Here is a 21,214-nt window from a genome sequence, read left to right as displayed (position 1 = left end):
GATGCCTCACATGTCTAGCTGGTTGCTCTTTACTGTGGCAACATATAGCATATATACAGATACATATCAATATCTATCTGTATAGGCAAATGTATGGCAGCATATCTCTTAGTAACCAGTACTACCATCTCTTTTTGTTTTACCATTCACATGCCCTTTTTCTTTCATTGAAACGCAAAAAGCATAGATGTGCACATTGATTGCTGAATGTAGCTTTTTTCACTTTTCCTTTATAAAACAGTTTTGACCGACCATGTTCGCCTACCAATCAGCCTGGCTAAGTAAAGTTGATGTATCATATCATCATATAATAACTGAATTTGGGACATGTTAAGACTGTCATACAGGAGTCTTAAGAGGTATTTTAACCTAAAGTGGTATTAAATGTTCAAACTTTTTGTACAATAATGAATCCAGATCAAACTTACAGTATATACATTTCCCAGCACAATATTTTTTGTCCAAGTACTTACAGTTGTCATGATTCTGAACAGTTGGCTTCAAATCTCTCAGCTCGGCTTCCCTGAACGTCCTGTTAAGTGCAAGATCACAAGGGACAGTGGATTCCATCTACTAGCTTAGAGAAAGGAGGAGGGGGGGAGGGAGGAAGCAGGGGGAGGGGAGCTTGCCTTGCTGTGCCAGTGTGTTTAAGAGAGACACACACAAATTACTAGCACACACAAGGTTGGCTTCATAGAACCCTGCAAGGGAAAGGAACCACTCTAAAACAGGATATCAGGACTAGTGCTCAGGGGACTAACCTATTCTGCAGGAAACTAAAACTTTTAAACATAAAAGATCCATTGTAAGTGATTTAACCCTTTCGCTGCCAGAGCGTTTTAGGCCTGAAAATTATTTAAACCACCCAGAATGTTATATTTCCTGACAGCATAGAATCTGCAGAATAAAATGGTGGCAGTTGCACATTTTTATATTGCATAATATTAACTCTTTATCAAGCCCAACATTTCAGTGAAAAATACACATAGGTTCATTTTTGTGCACAAAATCACAATATAATACCCAATTTTATTGTAAAATACAAAATGATGATGAAGAAGTAAATAGATACCCAACATGCCAAGCTTGAAAATTGTGGATCAATCGTCATTTTGTAGTATGCGTTTGTTTGCGGGGATAGGGGACATTAACTTTTTTTGGCTATTTTTACATTTATTTGATTAAACTTAATTTTTTTTTAACTTTTTTTCTTAACTTAATTGCTGTCACATGGGGGGGGGGGCTCACAAGCGCCCTATGTGATAGCACAGGTACTCTTTACAGTGACAATAGGGGTCTGTTAGGTATAGTTTATCGGACACAATGTTTTTATTAGGTACTCCTGAAGTTTTCTGGCTTATATTGGGACATTGTAGTGTAAACTGCTTAGTAGAGATAAGCAGAAATATTGTGGATGAATTGATTCCCCCAGCTGTGAAATTTTTACAAGGTGGAAACTTGGTTTGGCTCATTGAGCTGCTAAATCAAAAATGAATTAAAAAAAAAAATTAATCTACTCTTTTTTCTTATTTATTTAGAGAGGATGTGTGCTATCATGAATGCAGCTGCTAGACTCATTCACCTAACCAACCGCTCAGTGTCTCCAACCCCCCTCTGCCAATCCCTCCACTGGCTACCAATAGCCCAAAGCATAACATTCAAAATATTAACAACCACTTACAAAGCCATCCACAACTCTGCCCCCGGCTATATCACAAACCTTGTCTCAAAGTATCACCCTAACCGTCCCCTCCACTCTTCAAATGACCTTCTGCTTTCCAGCTCCATCGTCAACTCCTCCCATGCTCGCCTCCAGGACTTCACTAGAGTCTCTCCCATCCTCTGGAACTCTTTACCACAACCTTTCCATCTGTCTCCCACTCTGACTGCTTTTAGGCGATCCCTTAAGACTCATCTCTTCAGGGAAGCCTATCCCACCACAACCTAACCGCTCAACCATCACGTTCTCAGACAATTCATCCCCACACAGCTACCTCCTCATCTATCACTCCCCCCTCCCTTTTAGATTGTAAGCCCTCAGGGGCAGGGCCCTCCTTACCATCTTGTATTGAATTGTATCGTGATTGTAATGTCTTCCTTATATTGTAAAGTGCTGTGCAAACTGTTGGCGCTATATAAATCTTGTATAATAATAATAATTATAATGTGTATATAGAGTAGTTTAGTTAGTTCAATTTGGGTTTTTTTCTGTTTGATCATTGTTCGTGTACTGTCATTTTATTTTTTTTAAATGTACTTTTCTTCTTGTAAAATAATGAGGGTGAAATAGGGGCCATTTTTAGCACAAAATTAGGTCCTGCTGGGTTAAGACGAGTTTTAGCAACTCTCAGGAGCCATTTAAAGCAGCAAAATGGGAAAATTCATGAAATTTACCCAAATTTTGGAGATGTAAAACTCTAAATACTGCTTATCTCTATTGCTGCACTTTTTAGTGGTTGTGCCTGTGTATACCAGAACTGGTTTGTTGCTTGACCTAGCTCAAGGAAGTATCAATATTACAACATACGTTCTGAGTTGGGAATCTTCACTTAATAAATTGTAGATGTGTTCAGTTTGAATACTCAATTATGTGCAGATACAATAAGCAAACAGAATTTGCTTTTCACTTGATTAGATAAGTCATAAAATTTCACTCAATTTATTGAGTAAAAATGTTCAACTCCTTTAGGGTGCAAATCAATGGGCATTCTTGCCAAATAAGGTTTTTTCTTCATTCAAACATATATAGCAGTGTTCAAATGGAAAATGTAGCATTTGACAAGAAAAGGCTGCATTTGACCTGCTTTGCCTGCAGTTCAAACACAGTTCAGCAAAACATTCTGCATCTGAAAAAAGCAGCACAATGCAAAGCAGGTCAAACAGCCTCTGAATATCATGTGTACGGCTCAATTCAAGTCAAGAGGATTTTTCTGACCTGCGTTTGATGTGCGTTCCAAACACACATCAAACCCAAAAAAGAAACTCCTGTCAAAATGAGCCTTTTGACTAGACTTTTCAGATCTAGAAATCCTATTAATAAATGCAAGCAAATCAAATCCTGTAATACATTATTACTAGCAAGACTGAGAAGATGGGACTATTACATAATTTTTTTCATTTATGAGCTAAACTGATCATTCCTTTCTATGTTTCTTTCTGTATTAAACTTGCACATTAAAGAAATAGTATTTATAGTAAAATAGTAAAAAAGTATTTTTTTTTGCTCAGAGAAATGAAAAAGAAATAAAAAAATATAAAAGTGTTTCATATACAAAAATGCATGACTAAGATAAAACAGCCGAGCCTTTCTGAAAGGGTATACAAAGCTTCCTTTATAGATCCTATGCACACTGTAAATCTCACCTCAGATTAGTTCAATTATTTCTGAACGTAAATTAATAACGTGAAAGGTGTCACATATGTCAGGTTTTTCAGGCTGCATTAGACAGAACACTGTGCATACCTTTAATTGCATTTGGTTGAGCTACGCAGGTCATTCTAAACAACACTGTATGGCTGAGAAGGTTTCCAACATTCCAGACAAATGTCTGCACCAGAATCTCTGGATCAGTGACTGCGATCACGGGGATAGGTAATTTGTTTGATTAGAGCATACGTCTAAAACAAAGAAAGTGTATTGAAGTGCATCAGACTCTTGGTCTCATTTACAAGTCTAAGGATGCATCTAGGAGCTATTACAGGTGACCTTTGACCCCCGACCACCCTCAGGTGAAACTACACTGCCTGATCTCCTCCTGTTAGTTTCAGCCAAATGATAAGCTTGGGGGATATGTAAAAGTGACGGCTTAATTATAAATCAGGCCAGCGATATCTGAACATAGGCCCAGCCTGGAGCTATCCAGATGCAAAAGGAAAATGTATTTAGAAAATAATGGGTTTTCAATATCACGATGATGATAGTGTTGGCTATAACAAATCTGCCTGCAGATTTAAGACCGAAGAGATAACACATAAAAACAGCCATGAACCCCAGTAATTGAAGTAATTGAAGGCCAAAGTTATGCTGTGTAAGTTGTTTTTCTTGCATTTGTTCAGCTAGCCCGAGGAGGCTATGAATTCCTCTAATTAAAATACCGGGGCAGTGTTGTTAGTAGAAAAGAACTGTAGTTTCAAACAGTAGATGCTTAGTTAGGTAGATAGATAGATAGATAGATAGATAGATAGATAGATAGATAGATAGAAGGATTAGATAGGGTAGGAAGGAAGGAAGCCAGCTAATTATGGCCTTTTCCAGTTATAGAGTAAGGAAGATGGACAAACTGTGGCCACCTAGATATATTTTTTATTTTTTACTGGTATTATGTAATTATTACAAGAATTATGTAATTTCAGTGTTTGGTGGACCCAGAGAGGTACAACAAAGTTAATGTCTATATCCAGCTAACTTATTTTCAACGTTTTGGATAGAGAAAAGAGTGCCCTGTCAGGTTTTTACTGCTATCTGGTGCTCTGTTAGTAAAATTTATTTTTACTTCCTGTCCTGCTAACAATGTTTACCAGACAAGAAGTAGGGAAATAATCCAAACAGCAACACAGATGGGACTAAAAATGCTTTTCTTTAGTACAGTAGGGGAAGGCTAGAATCCCCAGATCTTTTATTTCTGTTTGTGCACCAGCTACCGGTTTTCCCTCACTTCCTGTCTAGTGAAACTGAGGTCAGTAGGACAGGAAGTGGGAGTAGAGTCTCCAATAAAGCCAAGGATAGCTGTGAAAGTCCATCAGAGGTTCTAACCCTTCCGCACTGTATCAAAACCAGGACATACATTTTAACTAGCATGAAGATATGTAAGAAAAGTAAATAGGTGTAATAAAGAAAAGAATGCAAACATTTCACTGGTAGAAAATGTGAAAAAGTAAACTTGGTCCGCTATTAGTAACTAAATAATTAAAAGTAAATAAACATCATAAATAACAATGCAAAAACCTTAAAGCCTCCATGCACCTTCTTTTAAAATTGTTTATAAATCCCGTTTTGGGGCAAAGCACTTTTATTCTATCATGAATTGTTCATATCCGGTAAATAGGGAGATGAGGACACTAAATTACTTTAGCGCATTTCGCAGACTGGAGCATCTGCTTTCTCAGGAAATATGGTAGATATATATTCAAACAGTTCCCCTATGTGAAGATGCAATCAAATAAGTTTATAAAGACTCAATGGGCCTGATTTACTAACGCAAACACACGTTAAGCATGCAAAATACAATACACATGAAAATACACACTACCATATTTCCTAAGCGGACACGAGCATTCTGAAACGGCCTCACGCCTAGGAGTCGTATAGCCCCGTATGCACGAACCTGTGCGCCGTATGCGTGAAGCCATGCGACATGCAAATAGTCGTGTGAGAAGTTTAAAAAGAGTGTTTAGCATGCAATCACATATGGGAAACTTACACCAACAATACTAATACATTAGAACTGTAACCCTCCAACAAAAAAGTATCCTGAATGTAGTGAAAACACATTTAAAAAAAACTTTACCTGACAGAGCACTGACATGTGGAGGTCTGGAGAAGCCAACTGAACATGCATGCACTCCCGTTCACACAAGTTTTACCTTCTAAAACACGATCATGCCACGTTAGCACAATTTTATAGTAAATAGCATACATATGCACATGCAAATGCACATGCACACATGTGCATCAACATGCATAGATTTGCATGGATATGCGTGTGCATCATCATGCACACAGTACAGTATATGTGCATGGATCTGCATACCCATGCACAGTGATATGCATTTTCATGCACATATATGCATGAATGTGCATGGATCTGCATATATCTGTGCATAATATATATGCAGATCCATGCACAGTTATATGCATGTGCATGCATATCTATGCACGTGCATCAACCTGCATATACGTGCAAAAGCATGAATATACATGTCTATATATAAATATATAGATATACATCCCCTGATAGATGGATGCAACATTAAACATATACTAGACATGTGCGATTTGTTTCGTTCCGAATCGAAATTCGGACGAATTTTCGGAAATTCGGATGTATCCGAATTCCGAATTACAGACATAACGAATGCAAACGAATCCGAATTTCCATTTCCGAAATTCGGTAGGGGTAATCCGAACGTTCGTTTCGTTTCTTATTCGTTTCTTATTCGTTTCGTTCGTTGGAGCAAAGTGACATTAGAGAAGGAGAAAAATATTTTTTTCCCCTCAAATGTCACGAACGAACAAAACGAATAAGAAACGAATAAGAACAGAAAACGAAACAAACGTTCAACCTACCGCTACCGAATTTCGTCCGAATCCGAATTCCGAATCCGAATTGACTTTCACACCCGAATCCTGAAAAACGAAATAACACAAATCCGAATTTAAAACGAAACGAAACAAATTTTTTGGCAGTGCACATGTCTAACATATACCACTACTAGTCAGCAGGGACTGCATGACTGCTGCCACTTGTAGTTCCCTCACACACAGGACACTAGGATTATCGTATAATGCACAGGAACCGCTGACACTTGTAGTGCCCTCACACAAGTTTCCCGTACACAGCTTAGGACTGGTGGACCACAGAGAAACTTGTGGTTGGCTGTTTCTGGCCCACGGGCCTTGTATTTGACATACGAGACTTACATAAAAATGTGGCCACTCTTGGGGAGTTTTTTTTAATTAAAAATCACATGCCAAAATTTAGGAACCATACCAAAATCTTCAGTCCCTGCCAATGAGGAGCTTACAATCTAAGGTCCAGCATGTCTTTTCTGAGAGGAAACTCCTGTAAACTGACCGGGATACGAACCAGGGATTATGGCTGTAGGGCAACAGTAACCACTAATCCACTAGGATGACCCAGGGCTTTAATGATCACAAACCTTGGAACATCACAGGCTATTGAGTATTATCTACTATATAAAAGTTTATTTTGGAAAGGAAGTAGCTGAAAAACAAATGGCAGAAATCCTACAACAGGCAAGATATTTCTATTTCCACAACCCTATATGCTAGTCTGTGGGGGAAACCAGATTACCTGGAGAAGGCCAACGCAGGCATATGTAGAATATGCAAACTCTCTTAGGATGGCATCTGGGCTGGGATTTGAACCCAGGATACTTTGTTGGACGTGCGGTCAGGAGTGCAATGGGTACATGGACTGTAATGGGATTTGAACCAGACACCTGGATGCTACAGTGCAGAAGCACTGACCCCTAAGGGACCACATGTGTGGTGTGATCATGAAACTTGGAACAGCATAGCCTGCAGGGCATAATCCACTATATAAAAGTTAGTTTTAAAAAGGAAGCAGTTGAAAAGCAAATGGGAGAAATTCTACAACGGGCAACATATTTGCATGTATACAAAGAAAGTGTTTACTAGCATTGCTGCGTGCTAAAGTGCTGTTTAAGCGTGTTTACAGTGTTACAAACAGCATTTCTAACTTTGCCACTGATTCACGCCTTTTTGCACAATTTTGCGCCTTAAGCATATGCAATTTCACGCGCATCATAGTATGTTTTTGCTTGGCGTGTTCGTATTCTGTGTTTAAGCTTGGTAAATCAGGCCCAGTGTATCAGCATCCACAGGGTCTCACAGAGGTTTGGCATAGGGGACCCAATCTCAGGGCCACAGCAGAATGGTTTGATTAGAATTCTTGTCTCATCTTGTTATCCTAGAGGGTCTCTGAACTAAAGTTTTTTTTTATCAGATAGGAAACTCTACATTTTTTTAACTTCCATGATCGTGCATGGTTTGTATATAATTGTCTCTTTCAAGGAGGAATATCCAAATCCAACTGCAATAACTGTAGGATATGGCTGAAATATATAGACTCTCCAAGCCTTTTAGAGGGCTCTCCCATCTAGCAGCTTCCCTGGTGAATAAAAAGTCCAGATGGTTGAGCTACATCAATTCATTGATTTAACAATAATTGTAGGATGTGGTGCATTTACATGAAGTTTGGATCCACATGCTACAATAAATATTGGTTTCTGACCAGTGTTATGGGGTTGGTGTTAGTGGCTTATTGTTGTAGGGTTGTAGTTTAGTGTTTTAGGTGTTTTTTTGGGGGAGTTTTATTCTATTTCTGTATAATTTTGATTATACATTTTTAATTTAAACTAAAATAGAGCTAATAGAGCTAGGCAATCCCCTTTAGTCATAATTCTTGATAGGCCTAAAGGGAGAGGCATTGTTTCACAGACAGCTAGTAGGAGGTATTTAGGTTCTGCATTCGCAGGATAAAGCGGTGTTTGGGCAGCTTTGAGGCGCAGGAAATGCCTGCCATCTCTTTCTCAACTAATAGGGATGGAAGTTAATGATTTAAGAGGCCTCCCTTATGGAACCTCAAGTGGGGAAGGGGGTCGACATGGGGCCATGCAGAATAGGGCCAAATGCAGGATTAAACCTCATTGTAAGTCTTCTAACCCCACATCATCCCACACCAGCAGAATCCTTGAGCAGGCAGATGTCTCTTTCCCAGCAGAAAGAAAGCATATTCACTCAATCAACCCCATGCCAAGCATCCCAATGTATATATCAAAATTAGACTGTAGAGACACAATTAGACATTGTGGTAGTGCAAAAGAAGAAGATCACAAGCTATACTATTAAACTGTTTTGCCACTGTTTGTCAATTGTTACGACGTTGACAGCTTTAGCTTATTTTTTTGGGAAGTAATAACCTTCTAATGGCTTTTAGATCTGCTGTGGCTGCTACTTCCACCACTTAACATAATAAAAACACAGTTACAAACATCCGACTTACATACGACCCCTACTTACAAACGGAGGCTATTACTGTACGGCAGGGGGTCCCAGGCTGCAGCCAAAGTGTACCACGCATCATTTCAGTAGTTGTAATGCTGCTGGGCTCGTGCTGACGAGGAGTGCCCACCTTTTTGGGCCGGGTTCGTAGTACTGTAAGTAAATTACAGGAAGTTGACTCTTGTTAGACGAGGGGTGCATGACTCTTCTTCTGGGTCACTGTGAGGTTTTTACTGCTGTCTGTATCCTCATTAGAAAGATTTAATCCTACTTTCTGTCCTTGAGACAACAGGAAGTTAAAGGAAATCTACCCCTAGGAAGGGCAATTCACTCCTGTAAGAGTTATCATGGGAAAAAGGTGTCCCCACTGAAGCTTCATCACCAATCCTTGTTTCCACGACAACCCAACATTTTCAAAAGCCAACTGTCACAGGGACAGAAAGTGAGGTGAAATCTTCTGAACAGGGGCACACACGGCAAAACACGCGTTACAGGGGTTTAACCCTTCCCTGTGCTATCCAAAACAAAACAAAAATTGGGGGACTGGAGTTACACTTAAAAAATGTGCCTGTTATTATTATTATTATTATACAGGATTTATATAGCGCCAACAGTTTGCGCAGCGCTTTACAATATAAGGAACATTACAATCACAATACAATTCAAGACAAGATGGCAAGGAGGGCCCTGCCTGTGACAGATTACAATCTAAAGGGGAGGGAGAAGGGATACATGAGGAGGTAGCTGTGAGGGGATGAATTGTATGAGAACGTGATGGTTCAGTGGTTAGGTTGAGGTGGGATAGACTTCCCTGAAGAGATGAGTCGTTAGGGAAAGCGTAAAGGCAGTCAAGGTGGGAGATAGACGGACAGGTTGGGATAAAGAGTTCCAGAGGATGGGAGAGTTTCAACTTGCATACAAGTTCAACTTAAGAACAAACCTACAGTCCCTATCTTGTTCGTAACCCGGGGACTGCCTGTATATATAAATATACGGTGTTACTAACGCTGTAGATGAGGACTTTACTGTTCTGTCACACCACATTCAGCTTAAGGGGAAATTCCACTTTCTCTTAACTTTGTATTTGTCCTAAGTGAGGCATTAGACACACATATGTGATATAAATATATAGCCCTATCTGTCCTCTAAAAAACAATATATAATATGTGTGGGTGCACTTTGTAAGAAAGTATATTACTGACGTGGAAGAATCACACAGCAAAAATGTCAAAAGTGTGTCAGTCATTTACGAACAGAAACCAAAAACAAGCTCAGTCATGAAGGGGTTCAAGAAAAAAATTTGCATTTATTATTTTTGCATGGTATTGTAAAGCATGGCAACTGGTACAGACATGCAGTAACATGTCTGGGAGGAAGTGCCAATGGACTACATGTGCGGAGAGGTCCTGAGCTGTGTGGGCAGAGCCATGCACAGCCATGTCAAATTCAAAAAGGGAAATAAGACTGCAGGGATAAGAACACTACAATTCAGGTAAGTAGGGGGATGGAAGGGTGGTGATCTGATCATGTTTCCTGTTTCACCCTAAATATGAGTGTAACCTGAAACATAGTCAGAAAGGTAAACAAAGCTGTTAAAGGCATCTCCCAAGCATGTGATTTGAAGGATTGGTGTTTTTTTCCATGTCATCCTCAAAATCACATAAAAGGAAGACTCTCTTCCCGCTGAAGGGTATTTCTATTTATTTCTTTTTTTGCATTGGTACTTCTCCTCCATTTTAGTGTCCAGGTCCCCATGCCCTTTGTTTGCAAATCCCTTGCTATTAGCCTATTGGCCAAAATGGATTTTGAAAATTCACCCCACATTGACTTCCATGGGGTACAGATTAAAATTTAGCACTTTCTAACATTTTCCATGAGTTTGACTAACACCCTGTGAATTAAAACCAAGAATATTCACTTATCACTAATTATCGCCCAGCTCCTGAGAGTACATAATAGAGTCAAATACCAGAGTTTTATGGTTGCTAACATTTGTCTTCACTCAGCTCTGTGTTTTTTAGTTATTCAAAGCTTTTATGTACTCGTTGGGAGACAGGGGCTTCATTTATAAAACCTTTCAACAGCATTGTGCCCCTAGATGACGAGTATAGGAAATTTATAAATGAAGTCCAAAGTGTCAGGCAACTCAGGAAAGCAAAATAACAAAATACAAATATTTCATTACAAATGCGTGTTAAGTAATTTAAGAATGAATATTCGAATGGCTTGCATAAGCCCAGCCATGACCATTTCAAAGTGAAAAATACATGAAACTAAAAATCACTCTTTTTATTTGTATTGCATGGACCTTTGTAATCTGTTTTTTGTTTGCTTGTTGGTAGTATTTAACAAAGCATATACCTCTGCTCAGAATGTTTATCTTTCTCTAATTACTCGTTACTCTTGACTATAATGTGATATAATAATGTTTTCAGGACTTAATACAAAGCTTAGCTACCCACCTAGCACAGCTAATATAAAATGACCTAAGATCACATTTCTTTGTAATAAAAAGCAAAAGTTAACTGAGCAATATGCTGGTGCTACTGGCAACATATAAAGCATAGAAGGATCTGGTTTCACACAGAATGTCTGCACAAAGAGGCTGCTTTGTTACCTAAAGAGAAAGGTTAATGAAACATCAGCAAGTTCAAGTCAACAGAGAGTTCATATTAAAAGCAATGGAAGGTATATTATAACTAACTATAGCAGGCATTCCAAATTCCATTTGTATGGTCATCTAGATAGGAACTGCGATTTTTTCGCTGGCATCCTTTGTAGAATAGAATTCAGAATACAGAGACAAGTCCATAATAGAAATCTGAGTGGCTCATGATTTATACCACTGCTTGACATAGACTCACGGTTATAGTAGTATGGCTTTACCATGATTATACTGCTGCCTAAAAAAGGCACGCATTTAAGGTATTTCAGGCAGGTTTAGGCACGAAAGTTAGTTCCAAGTAGCAATGCATTTACAGTGCATATAAACCCTAACAATGAATATCTCTTATTTGCTCCCTTTAGGTCTGTTAAAAAAACCAAAGTATTTTGTTATATGCATTTGATAAGTGCAAAAAAACCCAAAACAAAACGTGTTGCTACTGGCAGAAATCCAGTACTGTCCTGTGCACTTTGCAATGATATCTCAAACAACAGTCCCACCCAGCTCAGTTCTGTGAACTACAGAACAAATCCCCCCTATGTTAAAAGAGTAAGGAGAGGGGGGATGTATTCTTTAGTCCTTTCCTAGGGTGACAACACTGCTCCTCTATAGATACAAAATTGTGAGTTATCACCTTAGAAATTGGAGGGTGTTACTGGGTGATTACCAGATATAAAAATAGGGAAAAAAAGGCATGAAAAAAGAAAAGTAATACAGCCACCACATCTAAGGACTGGTAAGTTACAATATATACATTTTTGTTTAAGGTTAAACATAACTGGACATGAGTAATGTTTTACATCCTCCTGGAGTTCAACTTAATTGTTACGTGTAAAATGATATTGCTCTGATATAAGAAATTCCATAAATGGGGGGCCCAATGTGATTTCCTAGAAAGGTCCCATATTTATTAAGGCCGTGACACACTGCACGCGAAGCAGCGCGAAGGGCTGCCTTTGCGAGCAGTGTGTCATGTTATTTTCTGCTCGGCACCTCAGCTTGCGAGAGCTCGCGGAGCTGAGCGTGCCGAGATGAACAATTTCAACTTCAGCCAATCGGCTCGCGCGTATAAACCAGCGCGTCGGGATGCGACAGCTGGCAGGTTGTTACGGACGAGCCGATTGGCTGAAGGTGCTGTCAATCATCTGACTGCACTCAGCTCACACACTGCACGCAAAGCTCCGTGCCGGATAGCTTTGCTTCGCTCTGCACGGCTTCGCCTGCAGTGTGTCACGGCCTTAAAGCACAGTGGTGTGCTATAAAACTGTGCATAGGGATTCTGAATCAAGCAGAGCGCCATTGACATTTGTGTTTCTAGCCTTTTTGCCACCAGAGACAGCAGGGAGGGGCAGGATGATCTGGCTGGCGTCCCACCCAGCTTATAGCAACCAGTGACATCACTGGTTGCCAGGAGCTGGACGGGACACCGGCCAGAGTATCCCAGGTTTGCTAAGAGGTGGGAGGGTAGATGTGTATGGCCCTTGCACATCTCCCTGCCTGGCTCTTGGCAATCTGGGAAGCTCTGATCGGAAAGGGGGCGGAATGGTGCAGCAGAGTGGCCACTATTCAATAAACATGCTGCTCTGCCTGCTGCTTCCCCCAAAGGACCTATAGAGATGCTGCCTGAGGCAACAGCCTAAGCCTGTCTCAGTAAAGAGATGGCCCTGGCCATTGATGACAAAACATCAAGTCATGTGACTGTACTATGCTCCAATCACATAATCCTCTCTTCCGTCCGTTTTTTTACTACGGGCGGACGGCAAGAGGTTAAGCAAAGAGGACCTTTTGGGACTCCAGAGGTTTCAAACTGTGGCTTGTATTTTATGATTGGCATTAAATGTAGACCGCAGTGTGGAGCAGCACATTTCAGTTGGGTAGTATAGTAGTATATATAGATATATATACTGTTCAGCCAATGTTAGGATCCAGGCACTTTTGCCAGACACCAATCAGGTCCTGAACCTCTCTGGACAGGTGATAACAGGAACCTGATTTTAACCAGCTTCAGTTACTTCTGTACAGGTGAGTTGAGGTACAGAGTGTTTCTGTAGTTTCTGTGAAGTTGATAACATTAACCTGATTTCAACCAGATTCAGTTACTTGTGTTAGTTCTAAACAAAAAAATATATTTTGAAACCAAACTAGATTCAGTTACATAATAATTTCTGGAATTTGTATCCTGATCGTTTTATAATAGAATAGTGTATAAACTATTTTATTTTGTCTCATAAAGTGTGCAATATAGATTTTATATTTTATTTGTAAAACTCAAAAATTAGCAAATAATCTGAAAAAAGGTATTTACATTTTTTAGAGTCTGTTGGCTTCATATTGTGTGAAAATGACAGATTTCAGGAGGATTTCAGATGTATTGAAAGCCTGTGGAACCCCAAGAACAAGTAACATTACAATTCTTGCAAAGGTTACTTTGTTTTTGTCTCCATTATTCCTCTAAACACTCTAGTCTTCTAAACCACTGAAAGGGTAGCAGCCTACTAAAATGTCAATTACCAAAATTCTTAGTTTGTTAAGATCAAGGAGATCTTCATTCTCAAATATAACAGGACAAAGATTGCATGACAATATAATTTGAACATTAAGTCCATGGTACACCCAGGCTTGTAATAAAGGTTTTTTTCCCCTTGAAATGCTGGAAAACCACTCACCCTGAAACAATAGGCCAAATTAGTATTCATCCAGCCCAAGGGTGTCAAGAGCACACACACATACAAACACTGTGATAGATGCTTGCGTCTTGCTGGGAGGTCACCATTATGAATCTTTTGAGGCAGTCTGCTCTGTCAAATTGCAGGCAATATCTGTACAAATGTGCTTTTGCAGCTCAAAGGGGGGCTTCTTGATCCATATAATAAAGTCCACAGACATGAAAGAAAGCCGTTTTCAATGACATGATTAATATCGGAAATACCTGGCATATGAATGGAGAAAAGTCTTCAAGAGATGACTGATGATGAAAAAAGATAATTAGGAAAATGTCAAAAGTCACTGTTTTAGACTGTGGCAGAAAGATCAGTAGCTGGAGGTTGGAAATGGACTTACTTCAGGGTAGAAACAAAGACTTTGTTGAGAATTAATACATAAAGTTCATTTTTAACATGACTGCATTACAGTTTACATAACTGTTTTCTAGTAGAACAATCTCATTGCATCCTTTGTTTGAAATGGTACATTACTGAGCTTGGAGTTTAAATCCGAAAGACAAAAATTTTATATATTGCGATTTAGTTATTTGGTGGCTGCATTCATTTTCTTTATTTAGGCCATACTCTCCTTATTTTCACATGGTATTGCTGTGAATAACAAACTTATTTCCCCCTCCTGTCCACGCTCTCTTCTCCATGGTATCTATAAAAGGTTGTCACACAGTTTGGGCATCAAACATGTCTTGTGTTTTGCTGATTCACTGATGTTGGTTATACCCTACTAGACATGTGCACTGCCAAAAAAATTGTTTTCTGACAAAACAAATGAAAACGAAAAAGTTTCCATTTGTTTCACCAAAGAACAAAGACATTTTTCTGCTGTTTCGGATTCAGAGGCAACGAGCCTCCGAATCCGAAACCGCACACTGAGAATGCAGAATGAGCAACGGCCTTGCAGGCCGCCGGCGCGTTCTGCGCTTTTGCTCCACCATCTTTGAGTGTATCTTGGTATACACCAAGATGGTGGTGCTCGTATGTTCAGGCGCAGCCATCTTGGTGTATAGCAAGATATACAATCCATCGCTTGTTCCACGTGTCACACTGAAAATGCAGAATGAGTGGTTGCCATGTCAGTCGCCGTCGCGTTCTGCGCAGGCGCGCAGCCATCTTTGAGTGTATCTTGGTATACACCAAGATGCACTCCAAGATGACGGCACGCCTACGCAGAACGTGCCGACGGCCAATATAGGCACCGCTCATTCTGCAAACAAATTTATGTATGGCCAAATATAGTTTTTGTATATTCGGGCATATAATACATTTGTTATTTTGGATTCGGACGAACCGCCGAATCAACAGAATTTTGTTGATTTGCAGGTTCGTGCAAATCCGAATGCACATTGCTATACTCTACACCACAAGTAATTAATCCTTGGTGGTTTGTGCCAGTTTTTCAGTCCATAATACCACCCATCATGATTGTCCCCAAAAGAAGGGGGAGGTCTTCAAAACCCTAAAATGCATTGGCTGTTCTTTACTGTTGTTTATGAACCAATTCCATTATTAAACATTTTTTAGAGTCTCATTCTGTCTTGTTTGGCGCTCTTGTTACACTGTATATAGGGTTGTCAGACAGGCTAAGCTTCAAATATGTCTGATTTTGTTCATCTCCTTTACATGATGGATTGATGGGATCCATGGTGCACTATTGTTCAATGGCACTCGGTTGTCTGATGGTTGCAAAAATGGCACTCGGTGTGTAAAAGGTTGCTGACCCCTGGACTAGAGACAACATTGTTTATGCCGCCTTTTCAGCATTTCACAGGAAATGACAAGGACACTGGAAAGATCACCATGTGTTTTCTGTACATGTTGAAAACATAGCCTGAAAAAAGGAAACAAATGCAGCCAGCACATCTAAGGACTATTAAGCTGCAATACACTGTATACCATTGTATCTTTAGGTTTAGATGTATTTTAAATGTTTTCTGACTACTGTATACATCACCAGAGAAAATGATGGTAAAACAGAACATTAGACACAGATAAACTACACAAATTACTTCCTGGATATTACTTCCTGGATATAACAGGCCGTGTATATACGGCCGGTTAGCCCCGCCCACTCGTGCGCACCATGCGAGCGGGAATGGGACAAAATGTAAAAACAGGTAGCGATGCCTGTTAACATACAAGCGAATCGCTTGTATAAGCTGCCGGCCTGTGTCCCCCCCTCCCTCCGTGGCCCCCCCGCCCTCTGTCACGCTGGTCCCGGGCTCCGCTGTGCCCGATGCAAGCCCGGGACCAGCATAGTGCCTCCCTGACAGAGGATCAGAGGGAGGTCGGTACACGATCTCCCTCCTGTCCCCTCTCTGGTAAAAGAATGCGGAAGTGATGTATATTACATTACTTCTGCATTCTCGTGTCACTCTCCAGCTTCAGACGCTGGAGAGAAGCTGATGAAGCAGATCTCTGCTTCATCAGCTTCTTCAGGGGGCTCCTAGGTGACATTAGGGGTCTCGGAGACCCCTGATGTCTCCATAAAGAGGACCTGTAACATCTTTTGCTATCACATAGGGGGGTTTCTTAGCCCCCTATCTGATAGCAATAAAGTTAAGTGAAAAAAACAAAATAGGAAAAAAAAATAAAAGTTTCCCAAAATTTTTTAAAGTAACACATAAAGAATTAAAAATGTTTTTTAAAGTCCCCAACCATACATAGACGCATGCAAACATGCGTCAGGTGCGCATGCCTGCGATAATGACGATTGCGCCCATTACGACGCGCATGTTACATATCGCCGCGAACGTCGCAGTAAGAGCAATAATTCTAGGGCCATCAATCACTGATAACACTAAACTGATGAGCTGTAAAAGATTTTAAAGCGTCACCTATGGTCAATTTTGGGTACGGTAGTTTTATGTGATTTTGCGGGTGCGCGCAATTTTTAAGCTTGACATGTTTGGTGTCTATTTACCCAACCAAATTTGAAATCTTCTGCCCCCATGTGCTCCAAGATGGAGACTCTCATAGTTTAGAGTTAGGACCGCACTATAAGAGGTGCCTTGGCGCGGCAGTGCGGCTTTCACATCCTCTGCAGAAGACGTGTATCCAAACCTCTGTTATTATCCTTAGTGGTGAGACAAGTTGTTTTACATGCTAGTTTGTGAGTGTGCCATGATGCCTTTCTACTATTTTACTGTTCAAAGCCCATTTCGTGTGCACCTTACTGTATAACTGGTGACAAATTGTTGAGTGCGTTTGTCGTTTGTTTTGTTTTTTTATTTACCCGACGTGACCCCGTCTTTTATATTTTACCAAAAAATTGGGTAATAATAATTGTTTCCTGACATAATGTAAAAAAAATGTTTTTTTCACATTTTCAGTACTTTTTCCTAAATGTAGTAAAAAATAAACCCCCCAGTGGTGATTAAATACCACCAAAAGAAAGCTCTATCTGTCACCCAAAAATTGGAATAAAATTCATTTCAGTACATCGTTGCATGACGAAATAAATGTCAGTCAAAGTACTGCAGCACTGAATACTGAAAAATGGCCTGGCCAGGAAGGGGGTGTAAACGCCTGGTCAGCAAGCAGTTAAAGGAGCAGTGATTTTAACATCACTTAAAGTGAAACAATAAATTGAAAAATTCCTTTAAATATCATGCATGGGGGGTCCCCTTAAACTGCCTGTAAAGTGATGCATCTGTACAATGTATAGAACCTGCTGCAGCAAAAAATGACATTTAAAAAGAAAAAAAAAGCGTGCGGTTCCCCCTCCCAAACAATAACAGACCCTTTAGGTCTGGAAAGTTAGGAGGGACCCCATTTAAAAAAAAAAAACGAAAAAAAAGCGTGGGGTTCCCCCAAAAGTCCTACCAGACCCTTTGGGTCGTGTAGGAATTTTAGGAGGGACCCCAAGTTACAATTTTTAAAAAAGCGCGTGGGGTTCCCCCTTAAAGTCCCTACCAGCCCCTTAAAGTCTGGTAGGAGTTTTAAGGAGGAACCCCACCCCAAAAATGGGGAAAAAAACAGACCGAGCACAGGCCTGGCAACGCAGGAAAGGAGGGGGGATGAGAGAACGCCCCCCCACCATACCAGGCCACATGCCCACAACACTGGGAGGGTGCTTTTCCAGGGTCGCCCCTGGAAAAGCACCTTGTCCCCATGCCGATGGGGACAAGGACCTCTTCCACAAGCCCTGGGGCGTTGGTTGTGGGGGTGCAGACAAGGGGCTTATGTACATCAGGGTACCCCTTTAATAAAGGGGCACCCAGATGCGCCCCCCCCCCCTTGTGAATGAGTAAGATGTACTTGTACCCCTACCCATTCACTAAAGGGTTAAATTCAAGTTTTAAAAAAGAGGCCAGACTTTTGAAAAAATCTTTTAATTGAAAAAAACCATGGCAAGTCTTTTATTTAAAAAAAATTAAAAAAAACAAAATGGATCCAACAAAGTAATCTAGCGTCAATCGCAATGTCCAGCATTGTCCACAACGACGACGACTCGATGAAATAAAAAGTAAAACAATAAAAAATAAGCAGAAATAATCATTTAAAAAAAGACTCCCGCCAACCCGTCTGCTCGGGACAAACTCCCACCGCAGAATGGCATTCTGACAGATGCTGGCAAAATATAAACAATTGGGCAGAGCTAGCTAGCTCTGCCCAACTGTTTACAGTTGTACGGCATCTGACAGGTGAGCCATGATTGGGCAAGGTCATCATTACATTACTTACCTGCTGATAGGAGGAGAAGCAGAGTAAGCAGAATGAGGGATGACCTCATGAGTTTGCTGCTGTTCTTTCATAGTCCTGTCAAAAGCTTGGGGTGGAGAGAGAAAACCACTATATTCCCTAACTGTAATATAATTAATTCATTCTTTAAATGCATGCCAGGAACACCAAGCAAAACATCTCATTCCTCAGCCTTTCCTTTAGTTGTGGTCTATGAGCTGTGGGCAGTAAAAACATTATTTTGCTTATGTTTAGCTTGCCTGCAGTCCACTCTTATAAACAATAAGCGTGTAGTAGTGTAGAAAAGCCATCTTGATTCACTGTCTTCATTACCATGATCCATAAATCCTGATTTTTTCACTGCACTACACTACACACACTACATTTTGGCATCCTGGGTGGTCCAATTGCAGAAAGCAGAATTAACATTTAGAGGGATCCTTGATGTCTGTCTTGGTCTGAGGCATGCCATCTACTGTGCACAGAATGCAGACAGGTTGAATGTAAACAAAGCATTTTTTTATGCTGGCCTGGGTTTTCTGTAATACTAGCACTGAAAGCATAGAAACATGATGTACAAGAGCTAATAGGGGTTCATTTTCTAGAGGCTGTTCACTTAGTAAAGTGAAACATGTTTGAATCTATAACTGTTCACTTTTTTCTTCCTTCTAAGCTTTGAGAGCCCTACTGGGATCAGAGGGTTCAAATTTCCCTACATTTCCTGCAGGCACATGGCTCCCTATATAGAGTTACATCAAAGAAGTTATCTTTGACATTCCTTTAAATGTGCATGCCATTGCCTTCTGTGCTAGCTCACAATTGTCTGCAGTGATGAACAGGTAGTATGTACATACAAGGGGATGCCAGAAATGTCTTCTTTCATATAACACTAGACAATATTTTCAATATTTTCTATCTCTCTTGTTATATTCACAACACATTTCCTTTTGAACATACTTCCAGACAATTCACTGAAGGCATGTTCTGAATAGAAATCCTCCTTAGGACTGCTGTAGTTGGATCAGCCACATATGAAGAACAACTTAAAGTAGTATTAACCCCTTCATGACTGAGCTAGTTTTTAGTTTCTGTTCCTAAATGACTGACACACTTTTTACATCTTTGCTGTGTGATTCTTCCACAGCAGCAAGTTTTGATTATTATTATTATTTTTAGAATTTTTTTAATAATAATTATAGTATACAAATATATTTATATAAAAGTTTTATTTTCCTAATTTTTTGTACACTTTTTTTTTTTACACTTTGTATTTTTTTTGTCAGTTTATATGAAGCAATCACTATGACTGCTTAATAAATTAACTTTTTAAAATTTTTTAGTTATTATCAGGCTGCTCCTGCTTTTCACTCACCTCATAGTTCTAGCCGACCTGTGACAATGAGATTGTCACAGGTCGGCTCAGTAGATCGGGAAGTGAGCGAACACATGCTGGCGTTCGTTCACTTCTCGATCCAGTCACGGCTCTCTGCCGTGACAGGGGAGTGGCTGGGCGGATCCAGACATAATTGTCGGGATCCGCATCAGCTGCGGCGTCTCAGTATACCGTGAGCTGCAGCTCGCGGTATATTGAGCTTTGGGTGACGGGAGGATGCTAGTTTGTGTCCTCCTGTTCACCTAAGGAGAACTATGAGGAAAAGCCCTAACCCCATAGTTCTCCTTTAAACTTAAACATTTTCTAATAATGAGTCCAGATCAAACAAATATACATTGCCCAGGAAAGTATTTCTTTACATTTTTGCTCAAGCTCTTACAGTCATTATGTTTCCTAACAGCTGGCTCCAACTCTCAGCTACAATTACCAGAACTTCCTGTGCAGTACAAGATCACAGGGGACACAGCAATTTCCAGCAACTGTCAATAACTTGGAGAACGGAAGAAGAAGGAAGGGGGAGAGAGGACAGACTGTGTCTGTGTATTTGTGGAGACACACACAGCTTACTAGCACACACAAGGGTGGCTCCATAGGATCCTGCAAGGGAGAGGAGCCATGGTATAAGGGCCAGTGCTCAGGAGACCAGCTGATACTGTAAGAAACTAAAACAAGAATAAAGAAATATCTAATAAAGAAAGAAAGAATAAAGGAGCAGTATTCATTGTAAGTGATTTACTCAGCTTTTCAAAACAGCTTATAAACATTTTGCATTTAATATCACTTTAACAGTAATATATTTCGTTTTTACTGACACGATGAGGTTGACTTAGTGAAATAATAAAATGTTTATTTAGCCCAATGAAGTTGTGTTCTCTTTAATCGTCCAGTAAAATACAAGACCTATATACAATAAACTGGATAGAGAAAAGAGATACTGTGACCTGGAAAGTGTAGTAACCTTCAGGAAAACTTAATTTACTGACATCAAA

Source organism: Nanorana parkeri, unplaced genomic scaffold (assembly GCF_000935625.1).
Source record: "Nanorana parkeri isolate BGI_ZX_2015 unplaced genomic scaffold, ASM93562v1 scaffold709, whole genome shotgun sequence".
NCBI lineage: Eukaryota > Metazoa > Chordata > Amphibia > Anura > Dicroglossidae > Nanorana > Nanorana parkeri.
Note: the sequence above shows the minus strand (reverse complement) of the source record.